This window comes from Anolis carolinensis, chromosome 3, assembly GCF_035594765.1.
Source record: "Anolis carolinensis isolate JA03-04 chromosome 3, rAnoCar3.1.pri, whole genome shotgun sequence".
In the NCBI taxonomy this organism is placed as follows: domain Eukaryota; kingdom Metazoa; phylum Chordata; class Lepidosauria; order Squamata; family Dactyloidae; genus Anolis; species Anolis carolinensis.
Window position 1 is genome coordinate 276,500,911 of NC_085843.1, and position 16,543 is coordinate 276,517,453.

Consider the following 16,543-nt stretch of genomic DNA (forward strand, 5'->3'; position numbering starts at 1 on the left):
TCTGTATTGTTAGAAAGGCCGCAGACTAGCAGGGAAGCTGAAGTTATGATAAGGGTGATCTTTCACAGTATTTTGAACATCAACAAAGTCCAGGTGGCTCTGGCAGCAAGACAGAGGAGTCTTCCTTAGATAGAGACATAAGATTAAGGTTAAGAGTTTGTCCCAGGCGTTCTGTGAGAATTGCTAATAAACGTGTGGGAACCAAAGCTCAGAGGAATGCTTTTACAGCTTGTAAGCATGGTAAAAAAGGGTGAATCAGGGAAAGATTTCAGACAGAGCAACATTGATTTTGGAAGCTTACTCCTGCCTTGTCTCTGCTCATGGAAATAGATCCTCGCTTCATTTCCTGCCTAGATTCTGTGCTTGGATCAGGGCCGGTTGTTTCTACGAGGCCGCTGACGCGGCCGCCTCGGGCGCTGGCCGCTAGGGGCGCTGTCGAGGCGTCGACAGCGGCCCGTAGCGCCACCGACGCCTCCGGTGTTGGCGCGGGGCTTCAATCCCCGCGCCCACGCCAAACCGCTACAAGCAGATAGGCCATTTTGCCCTTAGTCTACAAACTAAGGGCAAAATGGCCTATCTGTGCTGTGCGCATGCGCACAGCCAGATAAGCCATTTTGCCCTTAGTTTGTTGACTAAGGGCGAAATGGCCTAGCTGTGCTGTGCGCACGTGCACAGCACAGCTAGGCCATTTGGCCCTTACTTCCTGGTCGCGGCCGCCGATCGCCCGGGCGATCGGCGGCCGCGACCAGGAAGTAAGGGCCAAATGGGCTATCTGCGCTGTGCCCGTGCGCACACTAAGGGCAAACTAAGGGCAAAATGGGCTATCTGTGCGCAAACTAAGGGCAAAATGGGCTATCTGTGCTGTGCGCATGCGCACAGCACAGATAGGCCATTTGGGCCTTACTTCCTGGTCTTACTTCCTGGTCTTACTTCCTGGCCATTTGGGCCTTACTTCCTGCATGCGCACAGCCAGATAAGCCATTTTGCCCTTAGTTTGTTGACTAAGGGCAAAATGGCCTAGCTGTGCTGTGCGCACGCCCACAGCACAGCTAGGCCATTTGGCCCTTACTTCCTGGTCGCGGCCGCCGATCGCCCGATCGCCCGGCGGCCGCGACCAGGAAGTAAGGCCCAAATGGCCTATCTGTGCTGTGCGCATGCGCACAGCACAGATAGCCCATTTTGCCCTTAGTTGACAAAGGGCCATACGCACAGCACAGATAGGCCATTTGGGCCTTACTTCCTGGTCGCGGCCGCCGATCGCCTGGGTGATCGGCGGCCGCGACCAGGAAGTAAGGGCAAAAAGGCCTATCTGGCTGTGAGCATGCGCACAGCACAGATAGGCCATTTTGCCCTTACTTCCTGGTCGCGGCCAGGGCACGCTGGACGGGGGGCGGGGCCAACTCTGCAGCGTGGGAGGCGGGGCCAGGGCATGCTGGGCGGGGCCAGGGCGTGGGAGGCGGGGCCGGTGGCGGGGGCGCTTTTTAGCACCCCCGCTTAACATTTAAAAATATCTCCGGCCGGCCCTGGCTTGGATTGTATTTTGAAGCTCATGCTACCTTGTTTTCCAGGACTGATATGCTAGACTTTGAGCTATTTTCTACAAAGACTTTGAAGTGTATTCTGCAGATTGCATTTGCAATTGGATTACTGCTTTCTTTACTGCTTTTTATTAAGATTTTGCTATCTTTTATCAACAAACTGAAAAAACCAACTCTGCTGTCGTGGAGTGTGCTAAGAGCAAGGTGAACCAGTGCTGAGGTGCAACAGCTCCCAGGATCCTATAGCACTCAGCCAAGGCAATTAAAGTGGTGTCAAACTGCATTAATTTGGCAGTGTAAATGCAGACTGGAAGTGATGCTTCGCTTAAGGCCATTGTAAGCTTTTACAGACACAGCCGATTTCCCAGGCTTGAGTGTAATTAACAAGTTATACATGTTGTGAGCAGAAAAACTATCTCTCTCTTTACTTCTTACCTTTTCCTGTAATATACTTTAATATCCATTAGAAAAAACATGGGAAGAACAATACTCAGATTTGCACTTTTTTTTTGCTTTTTTTTTTTGCTTTTTTTTTGTTTTGTATATGTATAATGTATTTGTCATGCCCTTTGGGTTGCATGTTAAACTCACTCAATTAATCCACAAATTGCAATTTGAGAAGAAGAAATCCTAGCATGTCTGCATCAAAGCCTAATTGTCAGCCCTGCAAAACATATGGGGGAAAGGCATCATTTGATGCACTTAAAAGGAATGTAGGATTACAGTTTATCATAAATTACCCCCTCCTCCTTTTCTCCAAAATAATATACAACATTTTGTGAAACTAATTAATGCCTAATTATTTAATCTGGTATGGCAAACACAGCAACCGAAGGTGTTCCGTCCCCCAGGACGATGGTTTGCCTTACCTATTGGTCGTTTGTTTGTTTTCCCTCCTTTACATTTTGTTTGAGCCTCTGGCTGCAATAGCCTAGGAAAAGTGGCTTGGAATCTGCAAGAGCTGGCTGCAGTTTTCTTTGCAGTGATTGGTCAAAGAATGCAACATCTTAGGACCGCCCTTTTTACCAGGGTCTAGTCTCCATTTTGGAGCTTCATTCTGGCTATAGTCTTCCAACGTGCTGGAGCTGTGCAAGGCTAACTGGGACAAATCATCCTCAAAACCAGGCCAATCTAAGCCTATCCAAATTAGATAAGTATTGAATTATATTGATCTGGAATAGGAAATCTAGTTGGAGGAGCAGGGTTATTCTGTCGCTTCTAGAACTAATCTTTGCTGTAAAGATAGGGAAGGAAAGAGTTTCTCCTTCTAATATAGGCAGCGTGATTAGGGTATAGTGGTTTTATAATCACCTTTGCTTTCTGGAACCAGGGATAATTCTGTACCTAAAACCTATAGAAATTTGTTTCATTTTCTGCAACTTTAAGATCTGTGCCAGGTTTACAACCTTGTATGAATAAACATCCTTTTTGAAGTTATCCAGACTCAGTCGTTCAATATCTATAGGACAGCTTATAGGGATTTGCAGTTCGCCCGGATAAAGGACAGCACGTTTCAGTTTTATAGTTTTTTATTGTCCGGCGGACGGCACAGTTTTGAGGTAGATCAGCGGTTTTTCCGCTTGAGCTAGCTTGCACGGCTTATAGTTTTTTATAGTTTAGGAAGTTTAGTATAGGCCGCGGCTTTTCCGCCCGAGCTCAGTCTGCATACCTAAAGACTCTACCAGCGTCTGAGGCAGTGGAGCCCGCTCTCAGACCTGAAGGAGTCAAATAGTGGGGCTCTATTTCCTTGCTATTTGGCTCGCGTGTGCGCACGTGGCCCAGTGGCTTTCTGGGTTTGCACAGGCTGTGCAGTTCCCAGCAACGTCCAGGGCTCCCTCGGCGGTAGACCTCGAGCCGCGGAGCACCAGCGACAGTTCTTTGGCTGGCTCTGAGGCGTGAAGCCCACCAGAACCAGGCTAGAACCTGGACAGGCCTGGCAACGCTGCTGCGAGTTCGGCCGGAGCACTCGGCCGGCTTCGACCTGCCTCATCGTCCTGCGGTGGTGACCTGCCTCATCGTCCTGCGGTGGTGACCTGCCTCATCGCCTGGCGGTGGTGACCTGCCTCATCGTCCTGCGGTGGTGACCTGCCTCATCGTCCTGCGGTGGTGACCTGCTTCATCGTCCTGCGGTGGTGACCTCCCTTCACAGCGGGGAGGAGGCGTCTTTTCTCTCCTCCTTTCCAAAGCCAGCCTCGGTGCTCCTTCGGCGGCAGGCCTCGAGCCGCAGAGCACGAGGTGCTTGAAAATTTGGCGAAGTCGCCATTTTGGCAGTTTACGTCACTCGGGCAAGGGAGGTATCAAGTGGCAAGTTGCTGTCAGTTGGCATTTTGCAGCTTGCCCACTAAAATCTGGCGCCAAAGGTCACAATCTTTGTAAAGTATAGTTACTTAGTGATATATATTGCTATGGTTAAGTGTTGTGCATTGTATTATATATTGCATTTGCTTTTATTGTAAATTTACTTGCTGGTATGTTGTATTTGCTTTTGTTGTAAATTTACTTGCTATTAAGAATACATAATGTCTATGCAATTTCAAAATGATACAGATGGTATACCTCCTTCTGAGGCTGAAAGTAGGAATGAAAGGCCCCAAAGGATAAAGCACCCTTCAGCCAAGATGCTAGCCCATCTAATAGATGAAAAGGAGCTCCTCCATGTGAGGTTAGGTTCGGCATGGGAGCGAATTGTAACATTGATGGACAGAATTGAGAGCTTGGGTATTACAAGGGTGCCATCCATATTACAGACCGACCTTGAAGAGACCTTCGGTCTCTGGAGGGGTTTGGTGTCTAAGATAGTCCAGGTCCTCGAGCGCATTAACGCCAAGGATTCAGAGTTAGAAATAGTGAGTGTCTTAGCTGACACTAATGAGAAAGAAAATAAGGTGAGGGCAATTCTAGATGCCTTGGAATTTAGTTCTCCACCTGTTAATCTAAGGTCTGAGCCAAAGGGAAATCAGTCTTCCTTATGCAGCCATGAGACCAATCTTTTAAAATCACCTGCTGTGGCACTTAGTCTTAAGTCCAACCGCTCTAGCCAGGTATCTAAACTAAGGGAGTGTGCATCATCTAAACATAGCCACTCTAGCAAGTCTTCTGCTGCTGGGAGTGCCATCTCTTCCCTAGCTGCCTTGCACATTAAGGAGGCTGCACGTCTGGAGCTAAAGAGCAAGGTAGCGGGGGCGGAGGCTGATGCTAAGGCAGCTGATCTCACCCTTCCCTTTAAAGAAGAAGAGCAACGACTGCAAATAGAACAGGCCCGTAGACAAAGCGAAATGCAAATAGAACAGGCCCGTAGACAAAGCGAAATGCAAATAGAACAGGCCCGTAGACAAAGCGAAATGCAAATGGAACAGGCCCAAAGGCAAGGTGAAATAGAAATGCTTAGAATAAGGATGGATGCTACTGCCAAAAAGGTAAGGGCTGAGACTTTGGCCAAGGCCCTAATTGAGCCACTCACAGAAGAAAATGTAAGTCAGTTGCCGAAGCAGGACCCTTCTTCCAAGGTGCTTGTGCATCTTAATAGCTTAAACAGCCAGTTTTCGGATGAGGAACAGGAAGACTTCTCTCCTTACCCAGAGCAGGGCCCCAAAGTCACTTTTGAGTTTCCTGCAGAGCAGAGCGTCATAGCGGGGAGCTCACCCTTGCCCGAGCTACCTGTGCCTCCTGCTAAATCCCTAGGTCAGTCAATCAGGGCCTCAAGGCCAAGTGCTAGTTGGCCCTTACAGACAGCTGCACAGGGAGCCACCGATTCGTCAGTGGTCGATGTCATCCCTCCAAGAGGCCAAAGGTTGACGCAAGGTGCACGGTGGGAGTCCACTCCACAACAGCAAACTCCTCAATTGTTCCCTTCGACGCCAGAGTCCCAGCTTGTCTCCATCATCAGAAGCCCCAGAAGAGATCTTAAGGACAAGGGTGTCGAAAAGTTTTCGGACAAGCCTGAGGAATTTCTTCTCTGGAAGGCCACCTTCCAGAGAGCAATCAGAGACTTAAAGTTATTGCCTGAGGAAGAACTGACTCTTCTGGCTGCATGGTTGGGCCCAGCCTCATCCTCACAAGTTAAGAAGATCTACGCAGCCCACGTAGCCGATCCCGACAAAGCCCTGGAAAAGGCCTGGGCCAGGTTGCAGCAGAGGTATGGGGCCAGCACAGAGATTGAAGCATCTCTTATGGACAAGCTCCAAAGGTTCCCAGCTTTGAAACTCAAAGACTTCAAACTCTTGTGGGACCTCAGCGATCTCCTTACGGAATTAGAGTCGGCCAAGGAGAATCCAGAACTGCCCGGTTTGAAGTGCCTCGATCAGCACCTGTCCCAGAGGCAGATCTTGACCAAGCTGCCCTTCACTTTGCAAGAACGCTGGGGACAGGAGGTCTTCAACTACAAGGAGGCCCACTCCCAGGCATACCCTCCATTTTCTCATTTGGTCCAGTTCATCACCAGGGCAGCCAGAGAAAGGAATGATCCGCAGACGGGCCTCCCCACCTTATACCAAGGGACCCATCCAGGGAAGGCATCTGAAGTGGAGAAAAAACCATCCAGAGAGGCCAAAAGACCGGTTAGTGTTAAGGCTGTTGAAACTCAGCACAGGGCCAACGAATCCAAGTCAGAGGTGAAGGAGGTGCTCTGCCCCATTCACCAAAAGCCTCACAGTTTGGCCAACTGCCGGGAATTTGGCAAGAAGCCTTATAAAGAAAGACAACAGATTGTACAGAAGCTGGGCATATGTTTTAGGTGCTGTGGAGCAACTCCTCACTTTGCATCCAACTGCAAAGAGGACGTCAAATGCGCAAGGTGTAACAGCCTTAAGCATTGCACCGCGATGCACAACTTTGACGCTGTCTCCCGCGCCAAAGGGGACACGTCTTCCAAAGAAGGGTCATCTACTGAAGCCACCAACATGCAGACCGCGTCACGGATGCAGGAGGATGCCCCATCGGTCGCCTGTACTGAACTATGCTCTGACGTGCACCAGTTCAGAGTCTGCCATCCCATCTGCCTAGCAGATGTATATCCAGCCAGAAGACCTTGGCTTAAAAAGAGACTTTACGTGGCTTTGGATTCACAAAGCGACGCCTCCCTGGCGACTCCAGAGTTTTTCCAACTGTTTGACATAAAAACCCAGACGGTCGACTACACCATGTCCACCTGTGCAGGGAAGAAGAAGTTGCAGGGTCGCATAGCATCCGGCTTTGTTGTCTCCTCTTGTGACCAGAAGAGACTGTTCGAGTTACCAGACCTGATTGAGTGTTCCTCCATCCCTCGGAACAAAAAACAAATTGTAACTAGAGAAGTTGTGGAGGCTCATCCACATTTGCGACGATTAAAGAATGCCATACCTGCTTTCCGTCCAGATGTGGACATTGCCCTTCTGCTTGGTGCGGACTGTCCGAACTTGTTCTATGTGAACGACCAAGTTAAGGGACCTCCAGGGGCGCCCATTGCTCAGCTGCTACCACTAGGCTGGACAGTTACAGGCCCAGTGTGCATAAACAAGATGCACCCACCATCGTCGTTGGACTCCAATCAAGCACAGGTGCTTAAAGGTGGACGTCCTACACTTGTGCGCAGTTGCCTAAGTCACATCTCAGTCTACTGCCAAGCAATAACTCCAGAGTATTCCTCCATCTTCAAAGTCTCTGAGAGAGACGAAGCCACAGCGCTCTCGAAAGATGAGCAAAGGTTTTCGGACATTATGAATGCTCAAGTCTCACGAAGTGCAGAGGTGAAAGCCTGCAAATCAACCACAGAAATCAAGATGGGCCAAAGATCTTGCCTGGAACCACACCGTTTTGAATGTTTTTCGGAGTGGCACAGTCTTCTTAGAGCAGTAGCTAGGCTTATACATCGTTTAGCTTGCAAAGATAGTGAGCCTTTACAGGTCCAGGATATGATAAAGGCTAAGAGCGTCATATTCAAGTCAGTGCAGAGATCTGCTTTCAAGCAGGAAATAGCTAGGCTAGAGCAAGGGCTCAACATCCCTAATCAAAGTCTTCTAAATGAGTTAAACCCATTTCTAGACAAGGAGGGTATTTTGAGAGTTGGAGGAAGGTTAGCCAAAGCTAAACTCAAGGCGTGCATAAAAAACCCCATCATCATACCCCCTAATAGTCACACTGCATTGCTGCTCGTTCGGCATCACCATGAAAGGATCCATCATCAGGGTAGAACTCTAACTGAGGCAGCCCTTAGAAATGAAGGTCTGTGGGTAGTTAATGCCAAAAGGTTGGTCAACAGTTGTATTTTCAAATGTGTTAAATGCAGGCGCCTTAGGCGAAACTGTCAAAGTCAGTTGATGGCAGAACTACCTCAGGATAGGACTTTGACAGACCCACCCTTTTCCCATGTGGGAATCGATGTGTTTGGTCCTTGGGAGGTTGTCACTAGGAAAACCAGGGGTGGTGTTGTAAATAACAAGAGGTGGGCAGTTTTGTTTACTTGTTTAGTAATACGAGCTGTCCATATAGAAGTCATAGAAGGGATGGACACTTCATCATTTTTAAACGCATTGAAAAGGTTCATAGCCCTCAGAGGGCCAATTAAGTCAATTCGGTCGGACTGTGGCACCAATTTTGTAGGTGCGACCAAAGAACTCAATTGTGTGTCTAGGTTTGGGAGAGACCCAAAGGTTCAGAACTTTACGAATACTGAACAAATTATGTGGACTTTCAATGTTCCTCACGCCTCCCATATGGGTGGTGTTTGGGAGAGGATGATTGGTATTAGTCGCAAAATCCTTAATGCCATGTTTTTGAGTCATAGGTCATTGACGCATGATGTTTTGGTGACACTTATGGCGGAAGTTACCGCAATTATCAACAACCGGCCGCTGGTTCCCCTTACCAGTGACCCTGAGAACTTACAACCACTGACTCCTGCACTTATTTTGACACAAAAGGTGCCAGGATGGAAGGACGTCATGTTGCCAGTTCCGGACGGAACTCACCGTGCCCTGTGGAAACAGGTGCAGTCCTTGGCCAACCACTTTTGGAAAAGGTGGAAAGCTGAGTACTTAAGCCAGCTTCAAGCTAGAAGAATCTGGCAAAGCCCACAGGACAACATTGAGGTTAACAACGTTGTGTTGTTAAAGGACAAAGACTTGCCCCGCCATGCATGGCCCATGGGCATTGTATTAAAGACCTTTCCTTGCCCGGACGGTAAGGTCAGGAAAGTTCAATTAAAGACTTGCAACAGAGGCAAAGTGTCCATTTTGGACAGACCAATTAGTGACCTCGTGTTGCTTATTGGAGATGTTTAAAGTTCTAGTGTTTGTATTGTTGTGTATACAAAGGTGTTTGTATGTTTTTGATTGGTAAATTCCCACATCCTGGGAATTTAGCGGGGAGTGTTCCGTCCCCCAGGACGATGGTTTGCCTTACCTATTGGTCGTTTGTTTGTTTTCCCTCCTTTACATTTTGTTTGAGCCTCTGGCTGCAATAGCCTAGGAAAAGTGGCTTGGAATCTGCAAGAGCTGGCTGCAGTTTTCTTTGCAGTGATTGGTCAAAGAATGCAACATCTTAGGACCGCCCTTTTTACCAGGGTCTAGTCTCCATTTTGGAGCTTCATTCTGGCTATAGTCTTCCAACGTGCTGGAGCTGTGCAAGGCTAACTGGGACAAATCATCCTCAAAACCAGGCCAATCTAAGCCTATCCAAATTAGATAAGTATTGAATTATATTGATCTGGAATAGGAAATCTAGTTGGAGGAGCAGGGTTATTCTGTCGCTTCTAGAACTAATCTTTGCTGTAAAGATAGGGAAGGAAAGAGTTTCTCCTTCTAATATAGGCAGCGTGATTAGGGTATAGTGGTTTTATAATCACCTTTGCTTTCTGGAACCAGGGATAATTCTGTACCTAAAACCTATAGAAATTTGTTTCATTTTCTGCAACTTTAAGATCTGTGCCAGGTTTACAACCTTGTATGAATAAACATCCTTTTTGAAGTTATCCAGACTCAGTCGTTCAATATCTATAGGACAGCTTATAGGGATTTGCAGTTCGCCCGGATAAAGGACAGCACGTTTCAGTTTTATAGTTTTTTATTGTCCGGCGGACGGCACAGAAGGCATGAAATCCCCGTCGGATTTAAAACGGCCGATTTTCTTGTCATCATTTTAAGAATGAAATGTTAATATGGTTCCCTTTGCACATCAAGAAATGCTCCCAGGAGATTGGCCCAGACTGGTTGCAGTTCTTAGAAGCCAAGGAAGAGAGAGTTTAAATCTCTCTGGATTAACTATTTAAAGCGGGGAAATTATAAAATAGGAGCAAGCCCATTGGATCAGATGAATTAAATGAGAGAGTAAATTGGAGATCAAAGATATCCAGGGCTGATTTATCTAGATGTAAGAGCAGGGCAGCTGCCCTTGGCTGGATGCTGAGAGATCCCCTGAGTATTTCCAGATGTCCTTTGGAAGACAAGCCATGATGGATTGAGGGCTCTAATGCTAACTGGGAGCCCAGCTGCTACGCTCCTTGTCATTAATTGCCATCAAGTCAACGTTGACTTATGGCAACTCCATGAACAAGAGACCTCCAATCTCCCTGTCCTCAACCCATGCCTTGTAGACCAGGCATGGGCAAACTTTGGCCCTCCGGGTGTTTTGGACTTCAACTCCCACAATCCCTAACAGCCTCATAAATTGGTTATCAGATTGGTTATCATAAATCAGAACCAAAATAATGTATTCTAAGAATCCTACTGCTTGACTAAAGTAGACTCATTGGATCAGTTCTACTTAGTGTTGATGCACCATTCAACAATTGATCCATTGTTCTAAGATGAATCACCTATGTCAGTAGGAACTAGAGATGTCTAACCTTGAGAAGATTAAAGGAGAACATACAGTAGAGTCTCACTTATCCAACATTCTGGATTATCCAACACATTTTTGCAGTCAATGTTTTCAATATATCATGATATTTTGGTGCTAAATTCGTAAATACAGTAATTACAACATAACATTACTGCGTATTGAACTGCTTTTTCTGTCAAATTTGTTGTATAACATAATGTTTTGGTGCTTAATTTGTAAAATCAAAACTAATTTGATGTTTAATAGGCTTTTCCTTAATCCCTCCTTATTATCCAACATATTTGCTTATCCAATGTTCTGCCGGTCCATTTATGTTGGATAAGTGAAACTCTACTGTATTTCTTATTGTTGTGTGCCTTCAAATCATTTCTGACCTATGGTGACCCACAGGTTTTTATTTTTTTGGAAGATTAGTTCAGAGAGGATTTGGTTTTGCTTTCTTCTGAGGCTGAGAGAGTATGACTTGTTTCAGGTGAACCAGTGAGTTTAATGGCCGAGTAGAGATTTGAATCCTATTCGCTAGAGCCAGGCTATGGCGCAGCTGGTTAGTAGCCAGCTGCAATAAATTACTATTGACCGAGAGGTCACAAGATCGAAGTCAGGTTGGATTGAGCCCACAACTATTAATAGCCTAGCTCGCTGTTGACCAAAGCAGCTCAAAAGACAGTTGCATCTGTTGAGTAGAAAAATTAGGTACCGCTTTATGTGGGGAGGCTAATTTAGCTAATTTAGGTAAAGGTTTTCCCTGACGTTAAGTCCAGTCATGTCTGACTCTGGGGGTTGGTGCTCATCTCCATTTCTAAGCCGAAGAACCGGCATTGTCCGTAGACACCTCCAAGGTCATGTGGCCGACATGATTGCATGGAGCGCTGTTACCTTCCTGCTGGAGCAGTACCTATTGATCTACTCACATTGGCATGTTTTCAAACTGCTAGGTTGGCAGAAGCTGGAGCTTACTGTGGGTGCTCACTCTGCTCCCTGGATTTGAACCTGGGACCTTTCGGTCTGCAAATTCAGCAGCTCAATGCTTTAACACACTTCACCACCGGGGCTCCTTTAGCTAATTTACGACACCATAAAAACTTCCAACAGCGTGTGGAAAGGAATGAGGAAGTACTAGCATCAAGGACTCAGTGTCACAAGTGGATGATGAAGTGGCAGCTCCCGCTGTGGCCGGAATCAAGCATACCCTCATGAAGCCAGAAGCTGGAAAATGTTAAATTGCCTCTGTGTCTGTCTATATGTCGTATGTCTAATGGCACTGAATGTTTGCCATGTATATGTGCATTGTAATCTGCCCTGAGTCCCCTTTGAGGTGTAAATAAAATAAATAATAAATAGAGATGTGGCACAAAGCTCAAACTGCTGCACCATCTTGATTCTCAAGCTGGGTTCTACACTTTCAGAATGCAAAATTGACTGCATCGAACTGGATTATATGGCAGTCTAGGCTCATATAATCCAAATCAAAGCATATAACCTGTGGCGCAACTGGCTAGTAACCAGCTGCAATAAATCACTACTGACTGAGAGGTCATGAGTTCAAAGCCCGGGTTGGGTTAAGCCCCCGACCATTAAATAGCCCGGCTTGCTGTTGACCTATGCAGCCCCGAAAGACAGTTGCATCTGTCAAGTAGGGAAATTTAGGTACGCTTTATGCGGGAGGCTAATTTAACTAATTTACAACACCATAAAACTGCCAGCAAAACACGAGGAAAGGAATGAGGAATTACAGCCACTAGTGGACAGTGAAGCAACAGCTCCCCCTGTGGCCGGAATCGTGAAGCTGGAAAAATGTTAAATGCCTCTGTGTCTGTCTCTACTGTATGTTGTTTGTCTGTTGGCATTGAATGTTTGCCATATATGTGTTCATTGTAATCCGCCCTGAGTCCCCTTCGGGGTGAGAAGGGCGGAATATAAATACAGTAAATAATAATAATAATAATAATAATAATAATAATAATAATAATAATAATAATAACTGCATTATATGGCAGTGTAGATACAGTCCCAGAGGACATATCAGCACTTCTCAAAAAATCTGAATGTTACACAAATGGGGAAGGTACAAGTGCATTTATCTCTGCTGTCAATTGGGAAGAAATGATTGTTTCAACATGAAATGAATGCCAAGAACAGAGTAATAATCCACCCAATATTTGGGTGGATGGAATGAATATTTCTTTCTGGGAGTCTTCAAATCATGTATGAAAACGACCAAACAACCATGACATGATGATGGGGATCCCAGAGCTTTAAACCCAGCAAATACTGATTCCACAACACTGCTGTCAAATCCCCCAATAAAATAGAAGGGAACACTCCCGACCCTTCATTGCCTTTTATATCTGATTTGACCTGATTTAATGGCAGATGCCATCTCCGTGCCCAGTAACAGGAAGCTATTTATTTCAAATTGCCCCAAACCAAATTATAGCTTTCCTTTCCCAGCAGAATGATGTAATTTTAGCTTGCTGCCTTCTTTTTCAATAAACTGCAGTTGCTATGGAGACCCTCGCTGGGTCATCTTTCCCCCTTGCAGATCTCCAGCACAAGCAATTGCTTTGGTGGTGGTGATGGTGGTCTTCTCTCATGACTGATTGTTCTTGTGTGCAGCAACAATGTGCAAAAAAGCAGTTCATTTAACAGTTAATGTCGATTCTACCAAAAGTGGGTTGCAGCTGTGACAACAGAATAACGTGAAGATAAAGATGCCTAGATTGGAATAGAAGGATGGAATCCTTCCTTCTTCATATGTTTTACATTGGCTCCACTAATAGTTGGGAGAAACCACAAAGGCCATCCAGTCCAACCCCATTCTGCCATGCAGAAAGACACAACCAGAGCACTCCTGGCAGATGTCCATCCAGCCTCTGTTCGAAAAGCTCCAAAGAAGGAGACTCCATCATACTCCCAGGCAGCATATTTTACCGTCCAACAACGTTTACCATCAGGAAGGTCTTCCTAATGTTTAGATCAGTGATTCTCAACCTGGGCCCCCAGATGTTTTTGAGCTACAACTCCCAGAAATCTCAGCCAGTTTACCAGCTGGGAGTTGAAGGCCAAAAACATCTGGGGACCCCAGGCTGAGAACCACTGGTTTAGGTGGATTCTCTTTTCCTGCATTGCTCTGTGTTTCAGGGTGTATCTCTACTGTAGAATTAATGCAGTTTTGCACCACTTTAACTACTATGTCTCATCAGAGTTGTAGTTTTACATGATTTTTGCTAAAGAGTGCTGGTACTCACCAAACTACAATTCTCACAATTTCATGGTAATTAAAGTGGTGTTAAACTGCATTAATTCCATAGTGTATGTGCTGGTATGGCTGTACCGGAAGCTCCAACTTTATTTTCTTTCTGCTAATGTTTGCAGTCATAGGGCAGGGTGCCTGTCCATCATCATTAAGTTTGGTTCCGCCCCTTGTTCAGGGCTCTGGGAGGGAAGGAGCCATTTTTAAGTCAGTCTCACTTAAGGAAGCTAAGCTATAGGATGTAGACCAGCTCGTCCCAAAGAAAAGCTTCATATCTCAAGAACATCCGGGGATATAGAACATCCAAGGAATCATAAACAGAAATTCCAGGGGAAAGGTCCCAAAGGTTCTGGCTCAGAGCTCACAGCCTCTCAGCCTCACAGCTCATGAGGGAAACAGCCCTAAAGTTTCCAAAGAAACCTTGGAGAGGGAACAGCACCACAGATCCACGGAACCCCAGCTGAAACATCTGCAAGTCTTGGTTGGTAGGTCCACTCGATACCCAGACGCATTTGGAATCGGTAGTGGGTCCCACATCAGCTAGGCCCATATAATAGACAGCCTGGGAGAGGTTATAAGGGGGTTTTAGAGAAAGAACAGTTATCCAAAGCCAATTGTTTGTCCTCTGGGGACAAGACTGAAAAGGCCAACAGTTTATTAAGGAAACCTTGAAGTGTTATTTGACTCCTTGAGGATTTATTATTTGTTCAATAATAAAGACCTTGCTATCTCATTAAAGACTCAAAGGACTATCCTTTTCAGGAAAATCCTCAAGAACCTCTCTTTGAGGCACCCTGGCTTCCCGCTGGGCATAAAGTATACGTCCAATACAAAGACAATAGTTACAGGCCCAGCGTGTGACAGAACAGTGTAGATGCTCCCCAATCTAGTGCAATAGAAAACAAACTTGGCCCCTCCATAATATGACATCTTTTCAGATATTGAAGCATGGCTGTCATGCCCCCTCTTAACCTTCTCTCCAGAATAAACAGCTCCTGAAACTTTTACCAGCATGAAGCTCTTCCTGACATTCAGGTGGAATTCCTTTTCCTGAAGTCCCACTTGGGAGTTATCTAGAGGACAGGAAAAGGTAGCTAGCACTTAGCATCCTCAAACAGCCTCTAGGTTTCCCAAGATTGTTGCAGTGATGCATGCCCTGAGACCTTGTGTCAGGAACTTGGTCTAAAATACCATTTTGCAGTAATTTCTCATAGAATCATAGGGTTGGAAGAGGCACACTAAGCCACTAAGCAATGCTCTCTGGACCATGCTCCTGAAAATGGGATGCCTTGATAAATTTGTGAACATCCTGCGGCTCCTGCACGATGACATGATGGCAACAGTCTTCGACAGCAGTGGCTCCCAAAGTGACCCATTTAAGGTGTAATCAAGTGTCAAACCAGGATGTATTATTGCCCCAACCTTATTCTCCATCTTCATTGCTATGATTCCACACCTTGCTGACAGGAAGCTTCCCACCAGTGTAGAAATCACCTATTGGACAGATGGCAAGCAATTTAACCTCTGTAGACTAAAAGCCAAAATCAATGTGTGTTATAGAACTCCAATATGCTGATGATAATGTAGTCTATGTTGGTGTATTTTTGGGTGTAAGAGTGAAATGATGAATCAAGTGTTTTTACTGTTGAAGGTTTGCAACTGTGTATTCCGGACATGCTTTCCAGCAGCACAAGTGTTAACGGCAGGCCAGTTTGAGTGATAGCCTGCCGAGCCAATAGGTCGTGACTTCCAGAGGACGTTCGTCATTCTGCTGTGGAATGTGCAGTTGTCGACACTGAGCTTTGCTGATCGACAAAGAGTGAGGACGTGCTTTGCTTTGCTTAGGAAAACATGTGTCCTATGAGGGATAGGCTTTGTAACTTGTAAATAGTTTGTATATATAATAAAGTCTTAGAACCGGTTGATTAACGACTGTGGTGTCGTTTTGTCGGTGCTGCTTATCCGGACAGGCAAGCAGTCTGACTGAGGATGCTTTGGTGAGAGGCCTGGATCACCAATAAATCAGGGGGGTGCAGAGCTGATTTAAGCACCCCCTGTCAGTCTGTGCTCATTCAGAACAAGGCTTGCAAGCCACTCTAAACACCTTTGCAGAAGTATACAAAAATCTTGGCCTCTCATTGAACATCAAGAAAAGCTGCTCTTCCACCTGTCGTCAGCCAATCCCTTTGCAATGCCAGAAATACAGCTTAATGGTGTAACATCAGAAAATGTTGACCATTTCTTCTACCTTGGCAGCTGTGGGGATTTGTAAAAGGCACCATGATGAAATGGGTTGACTGGAAAGACATGTGTCAGCAGCTGATTGGATAAGCGTGACAGGAGCCAACATTCTGATTGGCTACTGTCTCTGGTGTACTGATGAGAGAAATGGTTTGAGTGGGCACTTTCACCTCAGGGAGCAAAGAGATAACAGCTAGGGAATTAATGGCTGCCGACTCTCTGAAGCCTGATCAATTTTAAAGCAACGAGGCATATTTAAAGACTGTTTTAAAAGGACTGTTTGTTCCCTCTGTTCTCTGTAAGAAATCAGAGAGACTACTGTATATATTGTTGCTCTGTTTGACCTATTGAACTGAAATAAAGTTACTGTTACTTATTTCACAATCCTGAGTGGCACGTTATTACACTGCAGGTAAATTTTGGTTCAGAAGCCATGATAAAGCTTCTTTTTATTTATATTTACAACCTCCAACAGCAGCTACCTCTCCACAAAAGTCAACATTGACACTGAAATACAACACTACCTGAGCTCTGCTAGTGCAGATGTTCTTGAAATAAGCAGAGAGTGTTTGCGGATCAAGACATTCGTAGGGATACCTACCTACCGGCTGTTAGGAATTGTGGGAGTTGAAGTCCAAAACACTTAGAGGGCCGAAGTTTGCCCATGCCTGATCTATACTGTGCAATTAATGCGGTT

At 45.8% G+C, this 16,543-nt stretch overlaps 1 long non-coding RNA gene across 1 annotated transcript; it reads left to right on the forward strand.

Annotated features, from left to right (window-relative positions):
• Positions 1-1,375: 1,375 nt before the first annotated feature.
• On the forward strand, positions 1,376-16,230 carry LOC134297909 (uncharacterized). The gene is made up of 2 exons (XR_010004883.1): positions 1,376-2,373; positions 9,602-16,230. It is a non-coding gene; the product is annotated as an uncharacterized LOC134297909 (long non-coding RNA).
• Positions 16,231-16,543: the final 313 nt, after the last annotated feature.